This window comes from Corvus moneduloides, chromosome 6 (assembly GCF_009650955.1).
Source record: "Corvus moneduloides isolate bCorMon1 chromosome 6, bCorMon1.pri, whole genome shotgun sequence".
Lineage (NCBI taxonomy): Eukaryota > Metazoa > Chordata > Aves > Passeriformes > Corvidae > Corvus > Corvus moneduloides.
In genome coordinates this window covers 53,142,372-53,157,831 of record NC_045481.1, presented here as the reverse complement: position 1 = coordinate 53,157,831, position 15,460 = coordinate 53,142,372, and the positions used below count along the sequence as shown (strand labels likewise).

The window sequence follows — 15,460 nt, the reverse complement described above, 5'->3', positions numbered from 1 at the left end:
GCTCCCCGGAGCAGGCGCTGGATCCCGGCTGGAAGCGGGCGGGGCGCGGGCACCGCGCCAGCCCCGGGACGCCCCCAACGCCGCCGCTCCCTCAGCGCCGCCCGCCCCGCGGGGCGCCCCCTGCCGGACACGGAGCGGCGGCGCGAGCGCAGCCCCCGGTGGCCGCTCCCGGCCCCGCCCCGCAGCCCCCGCGGGGATGCGAAGCTCCCGCCCCGCCCCGGCACCCCCGAGGCCGCCGCAGCCCCTGGGCAGAGCAGCGCCCGCCTCCCCCTCCCCGGCGGCTGCACGCCCGGGGGGCCCCTGTCCGCCGCGCCCCCGCGGAACGAGCAGCCCGGGATCGCTGCAGCATCGCCTCGGGTGGGTGGAGCCTCTCCGGGGCGGGCGCTGGGGCCGAGTCCGGCGCTGCCGCTCCTGCTCTCACTGCGCCCGGTGTGGGACTGGGAGCTGCTGGGGCTCGGTTCTGCTCTGGCTGCTTGTCCTACACCTGCCGGGTGAGACCTGATCCTTTCCCTCCTCTCCCCCACTTTCTCTGTGGCTCGCACTCTCTAGTGGAAAAAACCTCTAGGTTTAAAAAGCCAGGGAAAACTGTTCTTTATTTCCAGAGCACAGGATATTCTGCGTTGGAAAGACCCACGAGGATCATCAAGTCAAATGGTGATAAGTGGTTGGTCCATTTAGGGACTGAACTCAGAATCTTGAGCTTCTCAGCACCCTGCTCCAAGCACCTGAGCCAATCTCAGGGTCATGAGGAAGGTCCTGCCTGGAATGGGAATGGCTGCTGCCAGCAAGGGAATTCCTATGCCAATACAGCTCCTTCTTTTCTGCTAATGCTACTTTAAATACCAGCCCCTGGAATGGCTCTAGAGCAGAACTGGCTGGCACCTGACATAACAGCACAAAACTCTTCCCATAACCCTGATCCTTTCCAGGATTTACCCAACAGCTGTTAAGGTGCTCGTGCTATGTCCCTTTCCAGGGAGAAATGAGCAAGACAAGTCCTAAAGCTTCACTTGGTCTGTGGCAAAAGTTCCTCTGGAGAGTATCAGGGCTGGTCCTGGCTGCAGAGGGGCATTTCCTGCAGGTGAGTGTTCACAGCCCAAAATCACAGCAGGTGCTGAGGCTGGGGCTGCTTTTCTGGCCCAGAGCTGCACTGAGCCCTCGGTGACTCCTGCTTGCTACCAGGAATGTTCCTTGGTGTTCCCTGCGTGTGTCCCAGCTGGCCAGGAACGTGGGGCTGGAGGAGGCTGGGAGCCCCAGGAAGGGAACCAGCACCTCTTGTCCTTCATATTTGCAGGGGAGGAGCTGTGCCTGCAGCATTCTGCCCATGGCACGCAGCGTGCAGAACACAAGTCCTGGGGATGGGCACTGGGATGCCCGGGCAGCACTTGCATGGACACGGATAAAGGGCTGCCCGCAGCTCCTCAGCCAGGGGCTGCTCTGAATGGGCACCCAGAGATGCTTCAGCCTGGACAGAGCCCACCGACACCCCAAAAATATCCCAAGGAACAGCTGGCATTACCTGGGAATGCTGGCACAGTGTTTGCGGAGGGGCTCAGACAGCAATTCCTGGTCCTGACCTCCCGGAGCTCCCACACACCTGCCAGGTTATGTCCCAGCCACCCCCAATCCCTTCCCTTCCAGCCTGGGGACATCATCCATCAGCAGTGTTAAAGCCAAGGTAATCTTCCTTCACAGAAATTAAACCCCAGGCAATGCCCTCAGAAATGCCTTAAAGTAAAAGGTTAGAGTTTGTTTGGATTGAGGTTGGAGTTTTTCAGGGAGCCAGCTGGAACTGCAGAACTGAGGGAAAGCTTTCACAGGGAGGTCCACACTGCAGATGCCTTGAAAGGCAGGGATGTGCGTCCCTTTCCTCAGGGAAAAGACCTTCCAGAGGCCACTCCTGAGGCTCTGGAATTAAATCACCTTCTGCAGGGAGAGATATCCTCACCTGGGCACAGGGGCTGCCTCACCAAGGGCTGGGAGCATGTCCGGCCACTGCTTTCTCCCGCTCTAAAATATCAACTTCAGCCTGATCTCAGTGAGGGTGAAATCAGCTGAATTCCAGGGAACTCTGTCAAGTGCCCCCCAGGGACATTGGTGGGGCTGGGGGATAAGGGTTATAAATAGCAAATTCTATGGAGTATAAACCTGTCCTTGTCCTGATCCCACTGAGCTTCCTTGGAACCTCTGCTGGTCGCTGACACACCTGGCATTAAATAGGCAGCTCTGCATGGGAATATCCACGCTCCATGAGGCACTGTGAGGTTATTCCAATGGGAATTCAGCAGGGAATTTAGAGCTATAGGTATAATTCATCTAAACTAGCAAAGCTGAACCCCAAATCTGGGCACCACACAGAGAACAATCTTTGTGCTGCCCTGCCAGCTAAAGCCCCTGGGCTGGGAAATCTCAGCAGCCAGATGCATGGAATTATCGAAATCCCAGCAACCAGCATCTTCCAAAGGGACACTGCGAATCGCAGGCTGTGAGAGTTCGTGTCCTTCCGCTGCTGTTGGCAGCACAAATTCCCCTCCGCTCAGCTGGCCCCGGCTGGGCGGGAGCTGAGAGCAGGTGGGGCGGGAGAGCGGATTGGCTGCCCGGGGAGCGCCGGGAGATGAGGCTGCTGGAATCTCAGCTGGATCAATGGAACTTTCTTTCCCTGGCAGAAAACAGGAGCCAAAGCAGATCCCTCCTGGCTGGGCTGGTGGGCAGCAGCTGGATGAACTCCGGGGGAAAACACCCTGTGCCTGCCAGGAGTCTGTTTTTCCTACCAGCTCCTGAGCAGTGTCAGGACCACCATGAGGGAATTCAAATCCAGATAAACCTCACTGCCCACAGAATGAATAACCCCAACAGAGAAATGCACTGTTGTCATAAAAAAGCTTAAAGATCTGTTAAAAATGCAATGACAACACTGTAATGGGATTCCCAGGAATCTTCTTAATGCTCTTGGTTGAATTTTTTGTGTATTTTTAGTCCCTCAATGGGCAGCTTGTAGAACTTATCCTGGGATTTATAGGTTGAGCAGGGTTGGCTTTGGATTGACCTTCACCTCTGGTCCCGCTTTGTGCAAACACAACTCGGGGCAAGGTGGGTGAACTCAGTACCTCAGCTTTTCCCTCAAAAATATCCCCTATATATATATATGTAGATGAATTCAGATTTTGCCCCAGACTGTCCACTCCTCACCTCCATATGCCCTCAAAGTGTCCATTCTGTTCCCCACAGGTGCCCTGGTGACACCAGGGAGGTCCCTTTGCCCACAGTGCCTTTCTCCTGCCCCTCTCCGACCCAAGGCCGCTCCTCTGCTCGCTCTCTCTGTCCTTGTCCCACACAGTGAGGTGTGAAAGGAGAAAGGTTCCAGAAATATTTCTGCAATTAATTAATTAAGAATTATTTCCAATTCCCCAGTGAGAAGAACAGGAACTCACAGCCGCTGACAGTCCCCTGCAGCAAGAGCTCAGCACACATCCACAGAGGCAAGTCCAGCATCTGAAAGAAAGAAATAAGAAGAAAAAAGTGATTTCTTCTGTTTCAAAGTTATTTCAAGTTCTCAAACCCAAACCAACCTTTGCTCTTGATTTTGGCTGGGTGAATTGTGAGTGGTGGGCACAGGTCATGTCATTCATGCTGATGTGAGTGATGCTTTCTGGTGGCAGAGCAGCTGATTTCCAAAGTTCACTTCCTGCCCCATGCCTGATCTGCACAGGAGAAAACCTCTTCCATGAAGGGATTTTGCTCCATCTGTTCCCACCTGCCCAGTCTGTTCCATGAGGATATTGCCAGGCTGGAGCAGCACAGGCAGATGCAGCTCTCAGCACTCTCTGCTCCAAACACAGCTCTGGGCTCCTTTGCAAAGTGCCTCTGCCATGAGGTTTTCTCCAGGAGAGATCAAGGAATGGCTCATGGCAGGGTGGAGATTTCATTATCACAAAGGGAAGCAAAGGATAAATATTCCTGTAAGAGCCTTTGGGACCTTCTGGGCTGAATTGGGAAGGGGACGTTCATTCCCTGCAGGGCAAATGCACGACAACCTCCGACACAAAGCACAGACTGTCAGGTGGGGTCTGACAGCACCACTTTGACAAACTTCACTGTCATTATTCTTTTCAGGGACTTTTCCAATCAAACTCTGAAGCGGACAAGCCCAAAGCTCTGTCTGGCTGCTCAGGAACAAAAGGAACAAAACTGCCAGGGGTGAGGCACATTCCCAGCCAACACTCCCAACACAGCACAGAGGCACCACTGGAGCTCGTGTGGGGCTGCCAAGGGCTGCCAGGAGCACACAGCCCCCAGTGGGGTGGCAGGGACAGCAGCAAACTCCCACAGACTGATGGCACAACAGAGACACAAAGGCCAGCAATGCCCATGGGAGGTGCAGCTTTAATTCTGCTCCCTGTGCTGCCACATCCCTGCAGGAAATCTCCAGGGGGGGTAGAAACTCTCGGGGTGCACAAAATGCAGCATCCATCACCCTGATCCTGCTTAAACTTAGTGTGTGGGGCCAAACCCCCACAGGTAAACACTGACCTGACCTGGATCAGTCTCAGACACAGCCCCAGTTCCCACCTCCAACCTGCTCCTGGGGCTGCTGCCACATTCCTGACAAGGTGCCAAAGGCCCTTTGGCCAGGGCTCTCTCTGTGTCTCAGGGGACTGCAGGGACCAGGGCAAGGACAGCCTGAAACCAGGGCAGATCCCTCTGGATTTGCAACGCTCTGGGGACAACTGGGGACTCACCCCACACCATGGGCAGCACCAGGGGCCCTCCAGCACATTCCGCCAGGGCCGGAGCCCGCTGGGTTTGGCTGCTCAAACACCAAAGCTTTTGGCAAAGATGGGATGAGTTAAGTGGTTTTTCCTGTCCTGAAAGAGAGGAGAAAAGGGAAATTAGGTCCCTGTGGAAGTCAAAGGCTTGTGGCTTTCACACTCCTGTTCTGATTGCTCACTGGAGGGTTTTATCCACAAAAAGTGAGGTGACATCAAATAAAAGTGCCCTTGCCTTTTATTCCCTACTATTTTCATACATAAAAAGAATGTCCATTTTTTCCTATTGCATTCTTTGCCTAATTTTAACAGAACCATTTTCATTCCAGGCCCCATTTGTGAGCTATTCAATCCTTTGCCATCGGACTTTGGACAAAGGAAGAGAAGGATCTGTTCCACACGGGTGTCATCCAACAAGAACAGCCCCTGTACCATCCCCAGCCTGTGCCGAGCACGCTGCCTCACTTTCCCCATTCTGGATTCTGGCTCCAATCCAGTCTGCGTTTTCCCCTATTTTCCATGTCTAGAGACAGGAAATTGTCCTGGTCAGGGTGCTAAGACCTTAAACTGCACGTTAGTCTGGGGGGCTGTGACTGGGATTCCAGCAGGGAATTCATGGTTGTACGAATGAAAACTATTCCAGGGGGCAGCACTGAAAAAGTTGGGAGCTGCTGCTTCACCACACGGTGTCAGCAAAAGAGAGGAAACACAAAATGTGTAGCCAAAAACAAGGATAAAATGATTCCTCCTGCTCTTAGTGGGATCAGGGCTAATTCTGCCCTGGAATGACAAAGACCTTCTCCCTCAGACCCCCAGAGAGCCCTCGAAAAGCTAAAGGGGGGGGGGAGGGAGGGAGGAAGGAAGGAAGGAAGGGAGGGAGGGAGGAAGGAAGGAAGGAAGGGAGGGAGGGAGGGAGGAAGGGAGGGAGGGAGGAAGGGAGGAAGGAAGGGAGGAAGGGAGGAAGGGAGGAAGGGAGGAAGGGAGGAAGGGAGGAAGGGAGGAAGGGAGGAAGGAAGGAAGGAAGGAAGGAAGGAAGGAAGGAAGGAAGGGAGGGAGGGAGGGAGGAAGGGAGGGAGGGAGGAAGGGAGGAAGGGAGGAAGGAAGGGAGGAAGGGAGGAAGGGAGGAAGGGAGGAAGGGAGGAAGGGAGGAAGGGAGGAAGGAAGGAAGGAAGGAAGGAAGGAAGGAAGGAAGGAAGGAAGGAAGGAAGGAAGGAAGGAAGGAAGGAAGGAAGGAAGGAAGGAAGGAAGGAAGGAAGGAAGGAAGGAAGGAAGGAAGGAAGGAAGGAAGGAAGGAAGGAAGGAAGGAAGGAAGGAAGGAAGGAAGGAAGGAAGGAAGGAAGGAAGGAAGGAAGGAAGGAAGGAAGGAAGGAAGGAAGGAAGGAAGGAAGGAAGGAAGGAAGGAAGGAAGGAAGGAAGGAAGGAAGGAAACAAGGAAGGAAGGAAACAAGGAAGGAAGGAAACAAGGAAGGAAGGAAACAAGGAAGGAAGGAAACAAGGAAGGAAGGAAACAAGGAAGGAAGGAAGGAAACAAGGAAACAAAGAAACAAGGAAACAAAGAAACAAAGAAACAAACCTCTGTCTCACCTGCTGGGGACAGCACAGGTCCTGCTGCTCCCGGGGGCTGGGAATGTGTCCGGAGCCAAAAGCACCTTCCCAGGCTGCCGGGGCTTTCCTAAAGCACCACCTGTGGGAAGCCAAGGGCTGTGGAAGAAATGGAGTGGGAATTTACAGTAATAGCAATAATAGTAATAATAGGGAAGAGCAGCAAAGGGAGCAACAGTAATTCCAGGAGGGAGCAGGAGGGATGCTGAGCGTTAAATGAGGTTTGAGTGAGGCAGCATCTCCTGGGATTTCTAAAGCACAGCTCCAGGCCTGGGATTACACGAGCAGGGCAAGCTCCTACTGTCCAATCCCTGGATTTGCCTCCTGCCAGCGCTCGGCACCTCGGGCGTGTTTGGGGGCAAGGGCTCCAGTGCTGCTGCCTTGAGGGATTGGGAAAATGGGCATTAAACCCCTTCCCACAGGGCTGGCTCTGAGCTCTGGCTGGGGACAGCATTTGGCACCTCTGGCATTTCCATGAAATCGGTTTCCATCATTTTGAAGGTACACTGAATAAACCCAGGGGAGATAAATAAACCTTTCTCCATAAGGACAGCCCCAGGGAATACACAATTATTCCTATGCCAGCAGCCAGATTTCGGGGAGAGACTCCAGACTCTTGTCTCCCTCCCTGGCTGTAAAACACTTGCAGAGGCTTTGGAGTTCATACAAGCTTGTCAGGATTTGGACACTTCATTTAAATTCCATTCATATATGAAGGAATTGGAAGTGTCCTAAAGGGACCTCCACCCATACTTTAATTTTAAGCCCTCTACCACCAATGAATTTGGATGTTCTTTTGTTAGGAACACCCCACCTCTGCTTCTTTAGGTGCCTCCATGTGGGAGAAAAAATAAATGTGGACAAAAGTTTGGAATGCAGCTTCCAAGTCAAGTTCCCTGCTAGGAAATGACTCCAGCTCTCTGTTACCTCGGGCTATTCTAAACACAGCCTGGCCCTTCAGGGCTGCAGACTCTGAGCTACACAGCTTGTGAACTGGCAAGTAACAGCAGCTGTGGTCTCATCCCAACTGTACACAAAAACAGGGATTGGGGGCTGAATCTGGATACATGTAGACAGGTTTGGGCCACTTCAGAAAGGTTCAATCCCTGTTTTTCAGAGATTCCATCAGAGATAATGACGTTTCCACAGATCTCTCTTAAGGCACATGAGAATCTGAGTTAGAAAACGGAATCAAACCCTTTTGTTCCATTGGCCTCATGCCAATGGGACAGACCCGTCCCTCTCTTTAGAAGGCAACATCTCCTACTTGGACCTGTGCCTTCCCCAGCCTTCAGTGGCCACTGTCTCCATCCTCCCACACCTTCTCATCTTCCTTCTTTGCAGGGTTGGCTTCCTCATCCTGCAGAGCAAACACAGGGAGAGTTACCAGGCCTGCTCATCCCAAACCATGGCAGCAGGGATGGACTGGTGGGACCCTATGTGAGTCAAGGTTCTAAAATGTTAAAATTCTAGCTAAAAGTTAGAAGAAATTTGTATTAATTAAGATACAGAGTAGAGAAACAAAAGATAAGTTAATGATTAGTAGATGCCTAAACTAGAGCCAAGTGATGTATTATTTGCCATTATGTTTTAAGTTTTGTTTGTAGAAGGAAACAGAATAAATGAACTGTCATCAAAACAAATTGAAACTAATTGAAACCAATAGAACTGAGAACAGCACCTGGGTTTGTAATAATTAATCAAAAGTAGGAGATCTTGGGCTGCACCAAGAGGCCATGAAGGCCTGCCAACAGCAAGAAGGTAAAAAGGTTACTGTGAGGAAGACATTCCTGACTTCATCTTTCAGGACCACTGACCCAATTCGACACCACCAACGCACTTCAAGAGAGAAACTGCGCCCGCGTGAGAGACCAATGATCTCATTTTAATACGAAGCAGAGGATGGGAGGTGCTGGGGTCATACATATGTAGAAGATGTAAAACTGTGTGTAATAAATAGAGAATGAAGAACCTTGTACTTCGCTGGCGTGTCTTTAGGAGGCTACTCCCATGCTGCCCGCCAGTGCCTGAATGTAGAGGGATTCCTTGTGGAATATAGGATACCCCAGGAGGGCTTGGGCATCCCAGGGCTGTTGCAGAAGTACTCCTGATGGGGCCTCAGGCTGAAAACAGGCTTGCAAGGCACCTGCTAGCCAGCGGCCTTGAACAGCCTTGGGAAAAGGTATACACTGGTCAGCTCCCCCACTGCTTAGAGGCTTTCTCATGGGAAAGGGGCGTGAACTTTGGGAAAAAGTATAACTTGGTGTAACCGAGTAATAAAACTGGAGCACGATGCTCAAATCGTATCGGTGTTCGTATCGTGACTCTGGCTGGATTCCCCTGCTCCCGGGACCCCCCCCTGCTACACCTGAATAAACATATCACTTTCTAACTTTAATTAGTTAGAGGGTCTTTGTCCATGGACATCGGGATTTAACAAATCATATGGATGGTCACCCCTCTGTTGGGCACCATCCCTGCTCTGCAGTCCATTCCCGTTCCTGCCTTGGCATCTCTTTTTAACAGGATGTTAAACAACAAACTTTGCTCTGCTGGGTTTTGGGACATCAAAGACTCCCCCAAGGCACTGGGCAAAGCTCCTGTTCCCATACCCTCTGCCTCCCAAAGCCCTGATGAGGCTGGACAGAGCAAAGGAAACACCTCAGTTCCTGCTGGAAATTTCCTCTTGTGCCCACCCAGAGAAGCTGTGGTTGCTCCATCCCTAGAAATGTCCAAGGCCAGGCTGGATGGGGCTTGGAGCACCCTGGGCTAGTGGATGGAATGGCAGGGGATGGAATGAGGTGATCCTTAAGGTCCCTTCCATCCCAAACCATTCCACAATTCCAGGATGATTCCATGATCTTTCCATGCATTGTTTTGCATCGTTTCCTCTCAAATTTAAATTCCCAAATTTTAATGATTTGTTAAAGGAATAATTTTTAAATTATTCCAAGAATAAAAAAGGGAGTGTCAAACATACAAGAATCATTCTTACATCCATCAAATCATTATTAACTGGAAGACTATTCCCCAATCTCTGTCTTTGTTTTGCTTTCCTGGAAAACCTTACGATCCCAGAGTCTCAGAGAGATTTACTGGGATTACTGGAAGGTTTGCTCTGTCAGAGAGCCAGGGGGGTTTACTACACTTGGTTCTCTGCATCTTTATCCTTTAACCAGCTTTCCCCCAAAATGGTATTGTGGGAGAAGTTTGGAATTATTAGAAATGGATCAGGTTCACTTTTTTCCCCCACTGTTTTCCAAATTCTTGGCATTACTCTCAAATGAGGCCTAGGAAACTACTGTGAAAACATCAATCAGAGGAACACCTTGAAAAGAGAAAACCACATCCAGTAGCAGCCAAAACAATCCCATTGCTATTCTTACCTGGTTTCCAGGTGCTCTGCCAGAGCTCCCAACAGCCATTGTCATTCCATGAGGGTGAGGAGGCAGTTTTGGATGTGTTCTTTGACATGGGATGGGACGACAGGTTCCAGAGGGTCTTTGTGTCCCTTCCAAGCCACCCCATGATTCCATGGTATGATCAGCACCCCTTTGAGTTCCATTCCAGAAACATCCTCCCATTAACCCAGAATTTCCCCCCTCCTCTTTTTGCTCCCCATCAGGGATGTGTTGCCAAGTGACAAGTGCCTCAGCATTCCCTGGGGATGCCATTCAAGGCTGAACTTGTGGCCTCAGTGCTTCAAAATGTCCAGTCAGCCCCCATTCCAGTCAGGAATGTCTCAAGCAGCAGTGTGGGGTGTTCCCTCTCCCATCCATTGGGACAGCTCACATAGAATGTGAGTGACTTACTGGGTTTAGAATTCCTGGCTTAAAAAGCAGGTGGTGGAATATCCTCTCCTGGGAATGTCCAGAATACAAGGAGGCTCCCTGGAAGTCACGGGTCAGGGGCAGAGTCAGATGAACAATCCTGAACTGGTTTTCAGGAGATGCATCCACAGCCTGCAACAACTCCAAAGCTGTTCCTTCCCCTTGGGGAAGCCAGGGAAAACATCCCCATCATGGATTGCTGATGGGAAAAACCTCACAGCTCCAGGCTACTTGGCTCCTCCCAAATCCAGGCCAGCACTCCAACAGGCTCGAAGAACAAAACAACAGGACACACACAACGACCTGGGCACCACATTCCTCACCAGAACCGGGCTGTTCCCACATCTCTGTGACAGTCAGGAGCAAAACATTTCCTTACTCTTCTACTCAGGAGAAAGAGATGACAGAGCCCTTAAACACCCAGTGTGTAATCCCAACAATCCAGGGAAAACCACCTTGCTCTGGGAAGAAATGTAATGCCCAGTTTTGGCCAAGACTGGAAAAAACCAGAGTGGTACTTGAAATGTTTCCAGGCATGGAGCCTCCAGAAATGCAGCTCCAGGTTTCTTCCCATGGAAACCCCAGTCTTGTCTGGGACTGGGCTCAGGGAGAAAACCCTGCCCGTTCCACCAGCTTGGCATAGAGCATATTCCATGGACACCCCAGGAAAGTGTCCCTGACCATGGCAGGGGGCTGAACAGGATGATCTGTGTTGGAACCCTGGGTTTAGAGAATTTAGGTTTCTGGGATATAATAATATATATGTGTGTAACAATATGGAGAATTTTGGGTGTGGATTTCTTCTTCTTTTCTCCTTCTTCTTCATAAATCTGGGTGTTCTGGTATTGGGTCAAAAAACCCGCAGTGTGGATCATGAATAGTTAGTTATTGGACTATAAGTAAAAACAAATTCTTTGGCATTTCATAGTTGGGTGATTTGGACCTTAAATGGCCTTGGAAGTTAGAACTTGGGGCCATTTTTCCACCTCGTTAACTAAGAGGCACATCCTGTGCAGCTGTCCTATAGATAAGAAAGTAATAAACATCAATTAGAAGAAAAGCCTGGCATCTCCTGCGTTTCAATCTGAACTCTGAGTAAAAGAACTCACGATTCAGAGGCAAAACGAAAATAGAGAAAGCGACAGATCTGTAAGATCCTTTCCAACACAGATCATTCTAGGAGTTTAAGGTGGATCTAAGCCATTTCACAGCTCTCAGTTCCTTCCCAAGCCTCATCCTCTGGGCTCGCTTTCCCATAGCTTGCTGGGAAGGTGAGCAGTGGCTCCTCTCCCTAAACACACTCACTGCCAATTGTTGTGCCCTGCCCAAAACCACCGGGTGACACAAGGGCTTGATCCACTGTTGTGGGGGTCCCTTCCCCCCTGCCATGTAGTCCTGGGAGAGGGGCCCTGAGGGGAGACACGGGGTTTCCCTGCCCCTGGTCAGCCTCGTTCCCCATTGGTTGTTTTGCGTTCCCCTGCGCAGGCAAGGACCCTCGGGTCCCGTGATTGAGCAGTTCCTCAGCAGATCCCGGCCATGAAACTGGAGAAATAAACATCTCTGAAACATCTATCAAGAATTGGTCCATATATATTTCTTTTCCACAGGCTCCTTGTTTGTTACACACGTGTTACAGTATCCCCACTGTAACAAAATGGTGGAGAATTGCAAGCAGAACGATCCCCGATCCGTAAGTGACTGATTTGTGAGTAAAGAAACTTTGGATTTTTCTTGTTTTTGTTTTGCTATTCCATATCTAAACTATGGAGGAACCGTGGGAAGACTCTTAGCTCTCAGAGCTGCATATGGACATTTATCTTAAACGTGAAAAGATTCTTGAACAACAATTTGTAAATTTTAGCTTAATTTAAGCTCAAAAAGAACTGAAACACTTCCTGGCATGGTTACTTAAGAACTTTTTCTATGTTTCTTGGGATTTAATTCTTACCAAAGACTTTTGGAACACCGTTTGGACACAGTTAATTTTTGAGTCAAAATATATGCCGATGGAAGAATATTTTCGTGAATATTACTTAATTACTGAGACTGTTGAGCAATGTCAGCTGTGTCCTGGCGAAGGGAAGCCTGGCGCAGGGACCGTGCGACCCAGGCCACGTGCACCGAGCGCTCTGCGAGCAGCAGCGAGGCAGTTCCCGCGTGCGGGCGGAGCCACGCGAGCCGCAGTGTCGGTGGCGGAGCGAGGCGCGGCGGGAGCAGCGGGACCCAGCGGTGCCCGCCCGGCCCCGCGCAGCGCGTGGTGGAGCGAGCCCCGTGAACGCCCGACCGAGAGGGGCAGCACAGGGGCGGCGGCTGGCGGCGGTGGCGCGGAGCCGCGCCCAGCCGAGACGCGCGGTGGAGCAGGGCACGGGGGGGTCATCGCTCGGGGGCCCGGCCGAGATGTGGATGCAGCGCCTGGCAGCGGCAGCGAAGCTGCGACCAGAGGAGGAGACGCACGGAGAACTGAGCGGCGCGGCCCGGCCCACATGGCCCCGAATGCGACCCCGGGAAGAGCGCACAGGCACGAGCAGCCCTGGCGGCCCCGGCAGCACTAGCAGCCCTGGCAATTCCAACACAGGAGCAAGAGAAAGAGAAAGCAAAAACGCAGTGAGACAGAAAACAGCAGCCACTTGGAAAAAGGAAAAGATCACTGTAGCTAAGGTTTTAGGAATAGTAAATGGTATAATGTTAAACAAAACATGGTTTTATAACAAGATGTGATAACCAGCAAGACATATTCATTCATAAAACTGCTATTAGAAAGAATAACCCTGAAAAATACATCCCAAGCTTGGGAGATGGAGAGGTGGTGGAATTCAAAATTGTACTAGGTAGAAAAGGGTTACAAGCATCACAGGTCACTGGGCCTGATGGTGTTCCTGTAAAAGGCAGTATATATGCTAAAAATCATAGTCATGTTAGACAATATCTCCATTGTAGGCCCCCCCTACAGTCTCCTAATCCCACCTTTCCCCTTTATCCTATATCCTATTACCCCCAGTGTATTCCCAATCCATTTTTCCACCCATGGTTTCCCTCACAAAACCATGCCTTTGCCAATTGTTTCCCCAAAAATCCCTTTCCAATGCCGAGTGGGGGATGAAAAGGGGGAGGGAAGAAATTAAACCCTCTCCTGCCTCAGTTTCCCCACAAAGCATGCTCGGAGAGTCCTGTCTCCCTTCTGTCAGCCTTAAGATGTTCCAGAGAATCTGTTTGGACATTTAAAGACTCAGTAGGGTGGCTTATTTTGTTTTAAAACTGTTCTTGTTATGTTTATGCAGTTGTTTTCAATGTTCAGTTTTAAATCTCTTTTGTTAAAAATAAACGGGTGAAATGTCGGGGTTCGTCCCCCCTGCCATGGAGCCCTGGGAGAGGGGCCCTGAGGGCACAGACACGGGGTTTCCCTGCCCCTGCTCAGCCTCGTTCCCATGGGTTGGTTTGTGTTCCCTGCGCGGGCAGAAGGACCCTCGGGTCCCGTGACTGTGATCAGTTCCTCGGCAGATCCCAGCCATGCGGCTGGAGAAATAAACATCTCTGAAACATCTACCAAGAATCGGTCCATATATATTTCTTTTCCACAGGCTCCTTGTTTGTTACATCATGTTACAGAATCCCCACTGTAGCATACCGTCTTGTCTGTTTTCCATACTCCAGCACTTCAGTGACTCCACAGTCAGACAATCAGGATCAATCCCAGGTTACAGATACTGGCACAAAGCAGCTGCTGTGCCAGAAGGGGCAATTTTGGTGGCTCCTCTCCCCTTAGCTGGGAATTCAGTGCTGCCAAGAGTCCGGCAGTAATCATGGATTTAACCCTTCCTATGGATTAATCCCCAACATTCACCGCCAAGTGCTGCTGGAGCATCTCTCCAGAGAAAAAAGCTGTGCCCAGTCCAGAGGGGTCCCTGCCCAGTTTCCCAGGGTGGATGGGAAGCTGCCACTGACAGGCTGGATCTCAGAACAACTTGAGTAATTTGCTGAAAGCTTCTCAAACAGGGACTTGTGTCCATGTCTAAGGAAGCTCAAATCCTATGGCTCACCAGGCTTCTTAATAAATTGCTGCAAAAATGTGTGTGTGTAGGAATCTTCCTTTAACCCAATTTCAGGGAAGAGTTGCCTGAGATTTCAGCTAAAATTTACACCAGCCTGTGACATATCAGACAGAAAAAACTATTTAATAGCTCCTTTTTCCCAGCTGCATGGCCCAGATCTGACACTTAGGCTTGTGTGGGAAACAGACAGGAAGTGCAGAAACAAGTTCAATCCCCCCTTCAAGCAATTCCCAAGGACTTGATGATCCTTTAATGATGTCCTGGCCTGGGACAAGGCTCTCCTGCCTGTGGCAATGACTGGGGAGAGTGCAGGTGCTCCAAACTGGGAGTGACAGTTCCTGCACTGCTCCCTCTTCCACAGTGAAGCCCCAGGAAGTTGGACTGGGGGTTTGGTGTGGCTGCAGGCCCACTTTTGGCCACAGGTGCCTGGACACAAACGGTGGCCCTTTTCCATGGGAAACAATACGCAGCCCCGCAGTGTTTCAAGGTCAGGTCAGAGGTGGTGTCTGGTGCTCCAAGGGCAGCCAGACTCTGAGCTGCTGGCACCTTTGGTCTGGGAGAAACCCTGCAACGTTCGCGATTTTAGTATGTGGCACTCGACTTCCAGCCTCAGGCACCAGGATACGAACATTGGCCCTTTTCCACAGGAATCAAAACTCAGGCCCTCAGTGTCTCAAGGTCTTGTCAGAGGCAACAGACATGCTACTTTTATATGAAATTAAATGTTTTAGCAGACCAATGTTACATCCTCTATGTATTGTTTTATTAGCTGCTTTTATTTCCATGATGGGCTGTGCCTTCGGGAAAAAAACTTGTAAAAGTGAGATAACTTAAAGAAGACTGCTCTTGCTTCCTTTGAAGTTACTAAAAAGGGTGTTGTGTGAGTAAAAGTATTATTATTATTACTACTATTATTCACATAATAGTTTTGGACTTAGGGATAGTAATATATCTTTATTCTATCCAGTTTATCTGATCAGTAATTAGAACTGATCCTTCTCTTACCTACTATTCTGAAAGACCACTTCTGATCTTTGTGGATACCAAACAGCATCACTGTGTTAGCCTGGCAAACCTTTGGTATATTGATGCTACCTTGGAAGAAGAATCACTATCTCTGTAGAAATGACAGCACAACTTTTGAGACAACAGGAAGCCCACGAGTCACAAAATCTTAAGCTTCTTAAAAGAACTAAACTGCAGTGATGAAGAG

At 50.5% G+C, this 15,460-nt stretch overlaps 1 long non-coding RNA gene across 5 annotated transcripts in view; it reads right to left on the bottom strand.

The window, feature by feature from the left end:
• Nucleotides 1-15,460, bottom strand: part of LOC116445547 — an 80,659-nt gene that overhangs the window by 14,309 nt on the left and 50,890 nt on the right. For 2 of the 5 annotated variants that reach the window (XR_004240813.1, XR_004240811.1), the window contains exons 3-6: nt 7,636-7,728; nt 6,351-6,467; nt 4,740-4,865; nt 3,432-3,492 (exon numbers count right to left, since the gene is read on the bottom strand). This is a non-coding gene — a long non-coding RNA (uncharacterized LOC116445547). Of the gene's footprint in view, nt 1-2,920; nt 3,493-4,739; nt 4,866-6,350; nt 6,468-7,635; nt 7,729-15,460 lie in introns of those variants that run through there. The other 3 variants (XR_004240810.1, XR_004240812.1, XR_004240814.1) reach the window with 3 other exon arrangements.